Below are 13,622 nucleotides of genomic sequence, written 5' to 3'. Positions count from 1 at the left end.
CCTTCCATCCTGCCTGTCTCTCCCACTACCCCTGTCCCTACTCCTATTCCTACTCCTCGTTCCCCTACCACTACGCCCCTCTTCCTCCCTCTCCCTCCTCATCCCTCTACTCTCACCACCCCTCTTCTCACCTCTCCTACCAATCCTCTCACGCTCCATCCTCCACACCACTCCTCCTCCACACCACTCCTCACCTCCTTCCTCCATACCACTTCACACCTCCACGCCTCACCTCCTCCTCCATGCCACTCCACACCACTCCTCCACGCCTCACCTCCTCCAAACCTCACAGAAAAAGACAAACACGTGACAAATTTATTTATTTATTTAGAATTTTTATATACCAACATTCTTGAAAAAAAATATCAAATCATATCGGTTTCCATAATAACAGAACAATCGCGGCTATGGCGTTACATTAAACAGGGTGTTACATTAAACAGGTTTCCATAATAACAGAACAATCGAGGTTATGGCGTTACATTAAACAGGGCCTCTGATAGAATAAAATAATAGAACAGCAAAACAGAGTTAATAGGTGTTACATAAAAATAAAGCGTCTAATAGGGTATCGCTAAGAATCTGTGAACCATCCAAATCGGGCGTAAACGGGGCCCTAAGGATGAAAAGAATATTAAAACTAAAACCATGGTAAAAACATAGCATTAGTTGCTAAGTATAAAGGTTGACTGTTAACTCGTAAGTAAGATAGTAGTGGTTATCTTGGCAGAGGGAGAAACAGGGTGTGGAAAGGGGGGGACGGTAACAAAGCGAAGAGAGGGGGTAAGAGGAGAAGGCATGTGGATGGGGGGGAGGTGGAGGAAGAGGAGGGGAAGGAGGGGAATAAGCTAAGGCGGTTGAGGTCGATCATGGGTCCCCATAATGTCCTGTTATGTTCTTTGGCCAGTGTCAGAGAGTTCTTGAAACTCCGGGAAGGCTTGTCTGAAGAGCCATGTTTTGAGGTGTTTCTTAAATGTTTGATGACAAGGTTCTTGGCGAAGCTCCGGTGGCAGAGAGTTCCAAAGGGTGGGCCTGGCTGTAAAGATTGCACGTTTTCTTAATGTGGTTTTGACCGGTGGAGCATATAGAGATCCTTTATAGGCGTTTCTGATTGGTCTGTCGGATGTGTGAGGGCGGAGTTGAGTGCTTAGTTTGAGATGTGCGATGCCAATAATGTCCTTGTGGATCATCATTAATGCTTTGAAGGAGATCCTTGATTTTATGGGAATAGGCTTTCACTCAAACAGATATGATTACAGACAGGTTAAGGGAAACAATGACAACACAAAACAAGACCCCGCAATCAGTAATCAATAGAATAACTCTCCACCACCAAAATACTCCAACACCTACCTCCACTACCAAACTCCTTCCAAATCCTCAAAGGAGTAGGGGCAGGAAGTGAGCTTTTAAACATGGATACATTATTGTGGGACGCGATAACATTTTTTTTTTTTTCCGCAAAACGCAATGAAATGCCTACCTTGACACAACCTAACCCTCCCCCCTTCACTCCCCACTGCAACGCAATCTGTGCCTCTCAGACCCGCCATTACAAACACTGTACTTCTAGCATCCAATATTGAGACCCCCAACCCTCACCCTCCGTATCACCCTCCGCTATTCTTGTCAAATGCTACTCCCGCCACATGTTCTCCCCACAATGCCTATACCACTCTTTTTAAAACTCGCTATCTAAACTTACATTACATAATATGTATTAGTACCAGTCACAGTTATTGTTAAACGATTTTTGTTAAATGACTTTTGTATATTTTGTATCAATCTCAGTTAATGTTAAAATGTAAAATAGTACGACCCTTGTCATACTATTCCAGTTGTTATAATGTGAACCAATGTGATGTACACCAACGAATGTCGGTATATAAAAGCAAATAAATAAATAAATAAATATATCGCTAACCATGATGATGTATTATCTCAAACCGTGATGGCTTTTCGCGAACCGCAAAAATGTTTCTTGGTTTGCGGTAACAGTGTAGTGCGTGAAATGTTCGCAATTACGCAGTTATTCCTTCATTTGCATGGAAATGCCCCTTTTACTAGCATTAGCCTTGCGTTACCCATGCGAGATTGGTGAATCTAGGCCTAAGTATTTGGTGTGAATTTTAAAAATTTGTGATCCTAGAGGTACACAAGGCATCCAAAATTCTTGAAAGGGGTCACAGTAGCCATGAAAGGTTGACAACCAAAGTCCTGGAGACCTACTGGGAAGTGCAGGCTGGAAAACAGAACAAACTGGACTGCTACGGATACTTACACAGAAACAAAATGCTATCAGTTGTTCTAATTCTGGTTGCACATGCAACACAGATAGACCTTCACCAAATACAGAATATATGATCACAAATTAGAAATATAAATATGTGGATAAAAATTGAACTGGAAACTCCAGAAAGCTAGCCTGTCTCCAATGCAACACCGGAGAAAAAGAAGCACATTTCCTTCTGTGCTGTGCAAAATACTAATGGCCAAATTTTTAAAGTTCTGCACGTGGTAAAACCTGGGATTATGTGCATGGCCAGGCCCCGCACTCGCCGAGCACATTTTGAAAGGGCCCGACCATGCGCGTAACCCCCGGTATGCACAGAAGTGCCAGGCGATTGAAAAGGGGCTGGCCAGGGGTGGGGACAGGGTGGAGAGGGTTGGGGTGGGCCCGGACAGCACCATTCCACCACGCGTAATTTAAAAAATCAACCCCTCCTGCGCACGGGACGCACGTTTGTCATAAAATTGGCGCATCCATCTGTGCGCGCACCAGGAACCGCACACACCTTTTAAAATCTACCTTTAAGATATCAGAGATGTACATTTTCCAAAGCTAAGAGAAAACATGAAATGCTTCCCAGAAATGAATGAGCAGGAAAAACTTCTGACAACACAACATTCACTTTTATATACAGCCTTTCTCATTCCAAATGAAACCCAAGAGGTTTACAAATAAATACAATAAGCATAAAGTTTCTGAAAATACATAAGTAGAGTCTAACAAAATACCATCTTTATTTAAAAAATGATTCCATCTTCTACTACAAAAAAACAAAACAAAACAGGATAAACAGTAGTTACAGCAACAAAATATAGTGTATCCTGCCACTAAGTCAAAAACGTAATCTGACTATGTACAAGAAGGATCAGCACCAGAATCTGGGAAATTATTATTGTCCTCTTTCTTTAATTTTCTCTAATTTTCTTACTGTATATTATGTTATTGCTATTATGAAATGTTTTCACAAATATTCCTTTTATTTAAAACATACTTTACGTATTACTTTCTAAATACATGTACAAATTATCATAATCAAATTTCCTGAAGCCGAATCTCTGTCAAATTTCAGTCCCTGCCCACAGCATTCTCTCTCTCAATGCCCCTCCTCCCCATGATATGTGTTGCACTGGAGGTGGATTCTTGGACTGAGGAGGGGTTGACGCAACCCGCAGGCAAGAGCCTCCGCTTCCCCACCATCAGCAGGTGGAGTGGGCTGAAGCTAGAGGCCACTGGAGCCCACATTCCTCTCGAGTTGAGCCTTTGGGTGCCAGGGCCGGCAGGACTTAGGCGGGCCTCGAGATTAGACGTCAAACGCAGGTAGTTCAGCCCAAAGAGCAGCCTGCAGGTGGCGAAGTTCTATCCTGGACTGGTCCCAGTACAGGAACCCAAGCACCAAGGAACGAGGATTGACTGAAGGTGCTTGAGCAAAGAAAGGCCAGAGCCTTAAGAGGGACAGAGGCGTCACTGTCGAACTTAGATGAGCACTAGCGGCAATTGGAAGGTGTAGCAAGCAACGTAGAACTCTGGAAACAAAGGAGTCTATAGCGTAGTCATCCGTAGCAATGGTCAGAGCACAGAGAAGGAAGGCGTGGTCAGACATGGCAATGGTCAAGGCATGGAGAAGGCAGGCATGGTCAGACGTAGCAGAGGTCAGGCTTGGAGAAGGCAGGCAAGGTCAGACGTAGCAGAGGTCAGCACCAGGAGGTCAAAGTACAAATGAGAAGAACGAGGAATCAGTAATTTTGAGACAATCAGGAACACAATCAAGAACACGGAACAAAGAAGCATGGAGGCAACGAGTACTCAGAACCAAACAAAGAACCGAGGAGACCTGTTGGAAAGGCAACGCTATGGTGTGAGGTCTGAGCATTTATACGCTGAAGGATCTGACGTCAGCATCCGGGTCCACGGCCACGTTCCTGCCACGGGCCCTTTAAAAGGTTTACTGATGCATGCATGCTTTTAGGGAGGCGTGCGGCGCTGCTGGCAGCGTCTCTCCGCGAACCCCACTGCAAGGCCATATGAATGGAGGCATCTTGGCTGCAAGTTCCGGGAAGTGGAACAGAGTCGGAGGCGCTGGCGGGAGTCCGAGGTCAGAGCCAGCGGCCCACTGCCGCAAGCGACGGTGAGCTGGAGCATTGGAGTTGCTTAGCAAGGTGAAAGGGCCGCACCGAGGGGCTGCCGCAGGCAGCGAGTGTAAGAGTACGCCCCCCTCCTGGAGGTCAGGGTTTGTCCAGATGGGCACGATGGAAGTTCAAGAGGAGGGTCTTGTCCAAGATGTTCCAAGCAGGCTCCCAAGAATTTTCCTTGGGTCCATAACTCTCCCAGGAGAGGAGGTACTCCCATCGGTGGCCTCTATAGCAGACATCTAAGACTTCATGAACTTTATAATTTTTATCAGTTTCGGCCACCAGTGGAGGTGGCTCAGGTACCTTCCAGGAAGGCCAAGACAACACTACTGGCTTGAGCAATGATACATGGAAAGTGTTATGTATGCCCAAAGAAGGAGGCAGCTGGAGCTGGTATGTCACAGGTCCAATGCGTCGGGTAATCAGGAATGGTCCAATGAACCTCGGAGCGAATCTCTGTGAAGAAATTCAGAGTCTAATATACTTGGTACTTAACCAGACTTTCTGCCAGGAGAGAATTCAGGAGCTGTGCGGCGTCGACAGTCAGCAGTCTTCTTGTCCCGGGAAGTGGTCTGACATAGGCGGAGATTTGTCTGTTCCCATAGTGTCTTAAGGGTATCCTCAGTAGCCTGTGCCACAAGGGACGGCATGGAGAGAGGTCTGGGCAACGGTGGTCAAGGTTGTTTTCCATAGACTATGGAGAATGGAGATGTTCCAGTAGCTATGGCAATGTGAGAGTTGTGGGAGAACTCTGCCCAGGATAAGAGGTCTTACCAGTTGTCTTGTTGGTCATTAATATAAGCACGTAAGAATGCCTTCAAGGAGCGGTTCATCCATTCAGCTTGCCTGTTGGCTTGAGCATGATAGGCGGTCATGAGGCTGATGTTAATACCGAATTTTCGGCAGAGAGAGTGCCAGTAGCTGGCGACAAATTGAGGACCTCGATCAGAGACAATATCTACTGGTAAACCATGCAGTCTGAAAATGTGATGAAAAAACAATCATGCCAACTCGGGTGCAGATAGTAGGTCCGGCAGTGGCACAAAATGAGTCATTTTTTAAAAACGGTCTATGGTAACCCATATCACGATATTACCCTTAGAAGGAGGCAGATCCACGACGAAGACCGTTGACAAGTGGGTCCACGGTTCTTTGGGTGCTGGAAGTGGCTGTAAGAGTCCCCGTGGTCGCCCGACCGGGGATTTTTGTTGTGCACAAACATTACAGGATTCGACATATGCCTTTGCGTCGGAGACCAGAGTAGGCCACCAGAAAAAATGCTGGAGCAGTGCCACGGTTCACACTTGTCCTGGGTGCCCAACAGAGCACCCTTTCTCGGAGCCATTGGGGCACCACGGTTTTCCCCATAGGGACTGGATGGGTGGCAGACAAGGAGACACAAGCTGGGTTGATGATGTGAGCTGGCTCTTTGGGGATATCTTTGGGTTGAAATGACCAGGATAAAGCATCCGCTCAGAGATTCTTATCGGCAGGGCGGTAGCGAAGCTCAAAATCAAACCTGGAAAAGAACAAGTCCCACCGGGCCTGGCAGGTGTTGAGGCGCTGTGCTTGACTTAGATGTTCCAAATTTTTATGGTCCGTGAACACCGTGAATTTGTGCTGTGCACCCTCAAGCCAAGGACGCCACTCTTCTAGGGCCAACTTTATGGCGAGTAGTTCGCAGTCCCCAATGCTGTAATTTTGTTCTGCCGGAGAAAACTTTCGATAATAAAATGAACATGGAACTACGGTACCAGAAGCGGTTTGCTGGCTTAGGACAGCCCCAGCCCCTATGGTGCAGGCTCCTACCTCAACTTGGAATGGGCGAGTCAGGTCAGGGTGGCGAAGACAGGATCCCTTTTAAAAGGCTTCTTTCAACTGCTGGCAGCTATGGCTTCAGGAAGCCTATTCCGTGTGTTCTGGCCCTTCCTGGTCAGGGCCGTCAGGGAAGCAGCCAGTGTGGAATAATGAGGGATAAAATGTCGGTAACAGTTAAGGAACCCCAAGAAACGATGTAGCGCTTTGAGTCCCACAGGCTGTGACCAACCCTGGATCGCCTTCAATTTATCCGGGTCCATAGAGAAACCCTGTGGAGAAATTAGATAACCAAGGAACGGTAAACTGGACCTCTAAAATAAGCACTTGTCTAGCTTTGCGAACAGATGATTTTCACAAAGACACTGCAATACCATACATACGTCAGTCTGGTGGGTGTCAAGATATTTCTAAAAAATGAGGATATCCAAAGAATCTACAACTTTGGTGTACAGTAGATATCTAAAAATTGTGTTCATCATTCGCTGGAATACAGCAAGTGCATTGGAAAAGCCAAAAGGTATTCATAGTGACCATCTCTAGTATTAAAGGCAGTCTTCTAGATGTCATCGGGGCAGATTCTTACTAGATTATACGCCCCATGTAAATCCAGCTTCGTAAAGATGGTAGCTCCCTGAAGGCAATCAAAAAGTTCTGAAATCAATGGTAAGGGATATTTATCCTTATCGGTGATTGCATTTAGACCGCAGTAGTCAATGCACGGTCTACGTGACCCATCTTTCTTGGTCACAAAAAAGAATCCTGCTCCGGCAGGTGATGTAGAGGGACAGATAAACCCTTTTTCCAGATTCTCTTGGATATATTCGGTCATGGCTTTTGTCTCAGGTAGTGACAAAGGGTAGGTGTGTCCATGAGGGGGCATGGTTCCAGGAAGAAGATCAATTGGACAATCAAACCACTGAAGAGGCTGGAGAAGGTCGGCCTTCTGTTTGGAAAATACATCCCCATAGGCAGTGTATGGAGCAGGTATGCCAGATAAGGTGGTAACCAAAGGAATCACTGCTGACGGAGTCACTTTCTGAAGACAGGACTGATGACAATGTGGATAAGTACAAGGTGATGCATATAGGGAAAAATAACCCATGCTATAGTTACACAATGTTAGGTTCCATATTAGGTGCTACCACCCAAGAAAGAGATCTAGGCATCATAGTGGATAACACATTGAAATTGTCGGTTCAGTGTGCTGTGGCAGTCAAAAAAGCAAACAGAATGTTGAGAATTATTAGAAAGGGAATGGTGAGTAAAACGGAAAATGTCATGCCTCTGTATCGCTCCATGGTGAGACCTCACCTTGAATACTGTGTAGAATTCTGGTTGCCGCATCTTAAAAAAGATATAACTGCGATGGAGAAGGTACAGAGAAGGGCGACCAAAATGATATGGGGAATGGAACAGCTCCCCTATGAAGGAAGACTAAAGAGGTTAGGACTTTTCAGCTTGGAGAAGAGACGGCTGAGGGGGGATATGATAAAGGTGTTTAAAATCATGAGAGGTCTAGAACGGTTAATGTGAATCGGTTATTTACTCTTTTTGATAATAGAAAGACTAGGGGGCACTCCATGAAGTTAGCATATGGCACGTTTAAAACTAATCAGAGAAAGTTCTTTTTCACTCAACGCACAATTAAACTCTGGAATTTGTTGCCAGAGGATGTGGTTAGTGCAGTTAGTATAGCTGTGTTTAAAAAAGGATTGGAAAAGTTCTTGGAGGAGAAGTCCAATACCTGCTATTAATTAAGTTGACTTAGAAAATAGCCACTGCTATTACTAGCAACAGTAACATGGAATAGACTTAGTTTTTGGGTACTTGCCAGGTTCTTATGGCCTGGATTGGCCACTGTTGGAAACAGGATGCTGGGCTTGATGGACCCTTGGTCTGACCCAGTATGGCATGTTCTTATGTTCTTATGACAATCCGGACCACACTCTACCAACTGGATTTATCCATACTATTAGCTCATGTTCCTCAAGATGTAAGGCCCCTGTGCAAAACTGGACCAATTCCATAGTCAGGGAGATGCGGCCAGGAAGCAGCTCTCCGTATATAGAGGCAATACACAAGGAGGGAACTATCGAGCGGGTTTTTATACCCAAAAGTTACATGAGCTCTTTGAGAATAAAATTACCTTCTGCTCCGGAGTCTACCAGGGCGAGGACCGGAAAGGACCGGGAGTCCCAAATTAGTGTAACAGGAACTGAGAACTAAGGGCCGGAGAAGTTGCACCCAAGTTCAGGACCCCTACTGAACTTGGGCCCTGGAGTTTCCCGGACGGATGTAACAATTCCATAGATGGTGGCCTGGTGCTCCACAATATAGACACAAGCCAGTTTGTCTTTGCTGGAGGCACTCTTCTGGTGTCAGTTGTCCATGACCCAATTGCATGGGTTCCTCCGCTTTGACCACTCTGGTGTCACTGGTGAAGGGTGGTGAGCGGGAACGAACCCGCAAGGGCCTCTTGGGCATCCAACTCTCCCAATGATGCTCTTGAAGACGGTGATCTATTCGGCCCGTCAAGTCTATAAGGTCCTCCAAGGAGGAGGGGAGCTCCCGAGCAGCCAACTCTTCTTTTAACTGCGAGGAGAGACCAACAAGATAAACTGCTCGAAGGCAATCCTCTTGCCAAGTGAGCTAAGTAGCCAAAGTCCAAAACTCTATTATATAATCAAATAGACTTTGTTGTCCCTGATGAAGGTGGATAGACTGGTGCTTGCTACAGCATGCCACCCTGGATCATGAAAGGTCCGTTTGAAGACAGCCACAAATTGAACCAGCTCTCTCAACAGGGAGTATGAGCATTCCCACAGGGGAGAAGCCCAGGCCAGGGCTTTCCTTTCAAGACGAGTCAAGATAAACGTGACTTTTGTTACATCATCCTGGAAGACGGAGGGTTGCAGAGCAAATTGCATAAAGCACTGGTTTATAAACCCTCTGTAGAGCTTGGAGTCACCGTTGAAGCGTGGAGGCACTGGAAGAGCTAACAAGGCTCGTGGTGATGATGGAGGTGGCTGCGAAGGCGGAGAAGCCAGATCGCTAAGGAAGACATCTACCCGGGCATGAAGACGGTCCATGGAGGAGGCCAGTGCCTCAAGGAATTGCTGCTGTTCTTGCACCTTGGAAGCCAGGCCTGGAATGGCCTGGAGGACTCGCAGCTTTACCGAATCCATGGCCTTTGCAATCTGTTGCGCTGGAGGTGGAGTTTTGGACTGAGGTGGGGTTGATGCAAACTGCAGGCAAGAGCCTATGGGTCTCCACCGTCAGCAGGTGGAGTGGGCTGAAGCTAGAGGCCACTGGAGCTTCACCTATACCAGCCCACGTTCCCTTCAGGTTGAGCCTTTGCGTGCCGGGGCCAGCAGGACTTAGGCGGGCCTCGAGATTGGACATCAAACACAGGTACTTCAGCCCAAAGACAGTAGCCAGCAGGTGGCGAAGTTCTATCCTGGACTGGTCCCAAGCACCAAGGAACGAGGATTGACTGAAGGTGCTTGAGCAAAGAAAAACCAGAACCTTAAGAATCCACGTCCAGAGGATAGGGACAGAGGCGTCATTGTCGAACTTAGATGAGCACTAGCAGCAATTAGAAGTTGTAGCAAGCAACGTAGAACTCTGGATACAAAGGAGTCTATAGCATGGTCCTCCATAGCAATGATCTGGGCACGGAGAAGGCAGGCGTGGTCAGACGTAGCAATGGTCAAGGCACAGAGAAGGCAGGCATGGTCAGACGTAGCAGAGGTCAGGCTTGGAGAAGGCAGGCAATGTCAGACGTAGCAGAGGTCAGCACTAGGAGGTCAATCAAAGTACAAATGAGATGAACGAGGAATCAGGAACTTGGAGTCAATCAGGAACATGGAACAAAGAAGCACGGAGGCAACGAATACTCAGAACCAAACAAGGAACCGAGGAGACCTGTTGCAAAGGCAACGCTATGATGGAAGACCTGAACATTTATACACTGAAGGATCTGACGTAAGCATCCGGGTACGCAGCCAGGTTCCCACCGCGAGCCCTTTAAAAGGTTTACTGATGCACGCGCGTGCGCCTAGGGAGAGGCACGGCGCTGCTGGCGGCGTCTCTCCGCGAACCCCGCGGAGAGGCCTGACGGATGGAGGCATCTTGGCTGGAAGTCCCGGGAAGTGGAGCAGGGCCAGAGGCGCTGGCAGGAGCCCAAGGTCGGAGCTGGCGGCTCACTGCCGGACGTGACAGGGAGCTGGAGCCTTGGAGTAGTTTAAAAAGGTGAGAGGGCCGCATTGCGGGGCTGCTGTGGGAGCACACCTGATGGGAAAGATGACAGTTGAGACTTAGGAGACTACTAAGGAAATTGAGTGGCATGTAACCCCCTTCCCCAGCAGTCTCACTCACCCACTCCATCCCTTCCCTCCAGCACCCACCGCTTTCCCAGCAATCTCATTCAACCATTTCCATGCATCTTCCTCAAACTCCAACCCTTCCATGGTAGTGTCATTCACCCACCTCTGTCCATCTCCTTCCAGACCCTACCCATTCCCCTGCAGCCTCACACACACCCATCTCTTCACCATCCATCTCACCCTTCCCAGTAGTCTCATTCACTCACTTCCACCCACATCCATCTCACCCTCCACAGCAGTCTCATTCACTCACGTCCACCCACATCCATCTCCCCCTCCCCCTCTCCCCAGCAGGCTCACTCACTCACTTACATCCACCCACTGACATCCATCTCCCCCTCCCCCTCTCCCCTCAACCCACCCCCTTCCAGAGCAGCTTTACACAGTCTCATTCTCCTCCTCCCACTCCCTAATGCCCTAGGCTTTAGCACTTACTGTTAGCCAGCCAGTTCAGACATTCATCTTTCCACTACTGCCCCCATGGCTGCAGTGGCAGCCAACTAAGAACAGTCTCTCAAGCTCCGATGATAGCTGGCCTTCATTTTCACTTTAAACAGCAGGCCAAAACCTCATCTTTCCACCGCCGCAGCCTGTTTTTCAAACCCGGCCCAGCCCTGATTTTTCTTTCACTGCGGAATGCAAACTCCTCTTGTTTAGCTGCAAGAACTGGGTCCGGGGCCACGTGACTGCCCTATCTTGCTCACTGGGGTATGCCTGAAGCCATGATAGGAGAATCCACCCCTCTTCACCATTTTTGGCAATTATATGATTCAATTAGTCTTTTGCCCCTATACTCAGTCTGAGAACCTATTTGCAAATCATGACCACTCCATTGTTTCTTCTGTCTTCAGGTCACTATTCATGATGTTATGCCCTTCTTACAGTGCCTTAGGGTCTTCGTGCCACTGTTGTTGGTGCCCTTTTACCTTTTCATGGTGCTTTGAGGTGTTCATGGCACCATTTGGGCTCCTTTGTCCCTCTTTTTTTGCTTGGAGCTGTTTGGTGTTGCTTTATCAACTCTCCGTGACTTGGAGTGTTGATGTTTCTGTTTCTTCTGCCTTGCCCCATTTTTGGTGCCTTACTGTCCTGTTAACTCTGCTGCAGATGCCTGGATGGAAACCCTCAATGTGTTAGCATCCAAAACAAGATGCATTACTTCCCCCATTGACTTTAATAGAAGTGAATAAGCAAAATAAAAAAAATTATACATTTTCATGATAAATGAAATGAACAAAATGACAGAAAATAGTAAATGAAATGAAATAATGACAGGAAAAGTAATTTTTCCATGCAAAACCCTAGAAAACAGAAATCTCAATCACAAATAGGGATGTGCATTTATTTGAAACAAATGTGCCTCAGGGATCTGTACTTGGACCGGTGCTTTTCATTATATATATATATAAATGATCTGGAAAGGAATACGATGACTGAGGTTATCAAATTTGCAGATGATTCAAAAGTATTCAGAGTAGTTAAATCACAAGCGGATTGTGATACATTACAGGAGGACCTTGCAAGACTAGAAAATTGGGCATCCAAATGGCAGATGAAATTTAATGTGGACAAGGGCAAGGTGTTGCACATAGGGAAAAATAACCCTTGCTGTAGTTACACGATGTTAGGTTCCATATTAGGAACTACCACCCAGGAAAAAGATCTAGGCATCATAGTGGATAATACTTAAAAAACGTTGGCTCAGAGTTCTGCAGCAGTCAAAAAACCAAACAGAATGTTAGGAATTATTAGGAAGGGAATGGATAATAAAACGGAAAATGTCATAATGCCTCCGAATCGCTCCATGGTGAGACCACACTTTGAATAATGTGTACAATTCTGGTCGTCACATCTCAAAAAAGATATAGTTGTGATGGAGAAGGTACAGAGAAGGGCAACCAAAATGATAAAGGGGATGGAACAGCACCCCTATGAGGAAAGGCTGAAGAGGTTAGGGCTGTTCAGCTTGAAGAAGAGACGGCTGAGGGGGGATATGATAGAGGTCTTTAAGATCATGAGAGATCTTGACCGAGTAGATGTGACTCGGTTATTTACACTTTCGAATATTAGAAGGACTAGGGGGCACTCCATGAAGTTAGCAAGTAGCATATTTAAGACTAATCGGAGAAAATTCTTTTTCACTCAACGCACAATTAAGCTCTGGAATTTATTGCCAGAGGATGTGGTTAGTGCAGTTAGTGTAGCTGGGTTCAAAAATGTTTTGGAAAAGTTCTTGGAGAAGAAGTCCATTAAACCGTCCCTGTAAACCGTTGTGATGGTACTTAACTAAACGACGGTATAGAAAAGATTTTAAATAAATTAAATAAATAAACTGCTATTAATCAATTTTACTTAGGGAATAGCCACTGCTATTAATTGCATGAGTAGCATGGGATCTTCTTGGTGTTTGGGTAATTGCCAGGTTCTTATGGCTTGGATTGGCCACTGTTGGAAACAGGATGTTGGGCTTGATGGACCCTTGGTCTGACCCAGTATGGCAATTTCTTATGTTATTATGTTCCCTGGGCTTGATGGACCCTTGGATAGTAGAAAGACTAGGGGGCACTCCATGAAGTTAGCATGGGGCACATTTAAAACTAATCGGAGAAAGTTCTTTTTTACTCAACGCACAATTAAACTCTGGAATTTGTTGCCAGAGGATGTGGTTAGTGCAGTTAATATAGCTGTGTTTAAAAAAGGATTGGATAAGTTCTTGGAGGAGAAGTCCATTACCTGCTATTAAGTTCACTTAGAGAATAGCCACTGCCATTAGCAATGGTTACATGGAATCGGCTTAGTTTTTGGGTACTTGCCAGGTTCTTATGGCCTGGATTGGCCACTGTTGGAGACAGGATGCTGGGCTTGATGGACCCTTGGTCTGATCGAGCATGGCAATTTCTTATGTTCTTATGTTCTAGTCAAACCGAAAATGCCCATTTTACTTCACAGCTGTAAATCAACATGGCACTGGCAAGCCCTAAGACCAGTGCTATTTTAAATAAA

The sequence above is a fragment of the Rhinatrema bivittatum genome, chromosome 9 (genome assembly GCF_901001135.1).
Source record: "Rhinatrema bivittatum chromosome 9, aRhiBiv1.1, whole genome shotgun sequence".
NCBI classification, from domain to species: Eukaryota; Metazoa; Chordata; class Amphibia; order Gymnophiona; family Rhinatrematidae; genus Rhinatrema; species Rhinatrema bivittatum.
This window is presented reverse-complemented; position numbering follows the sequence as displayed.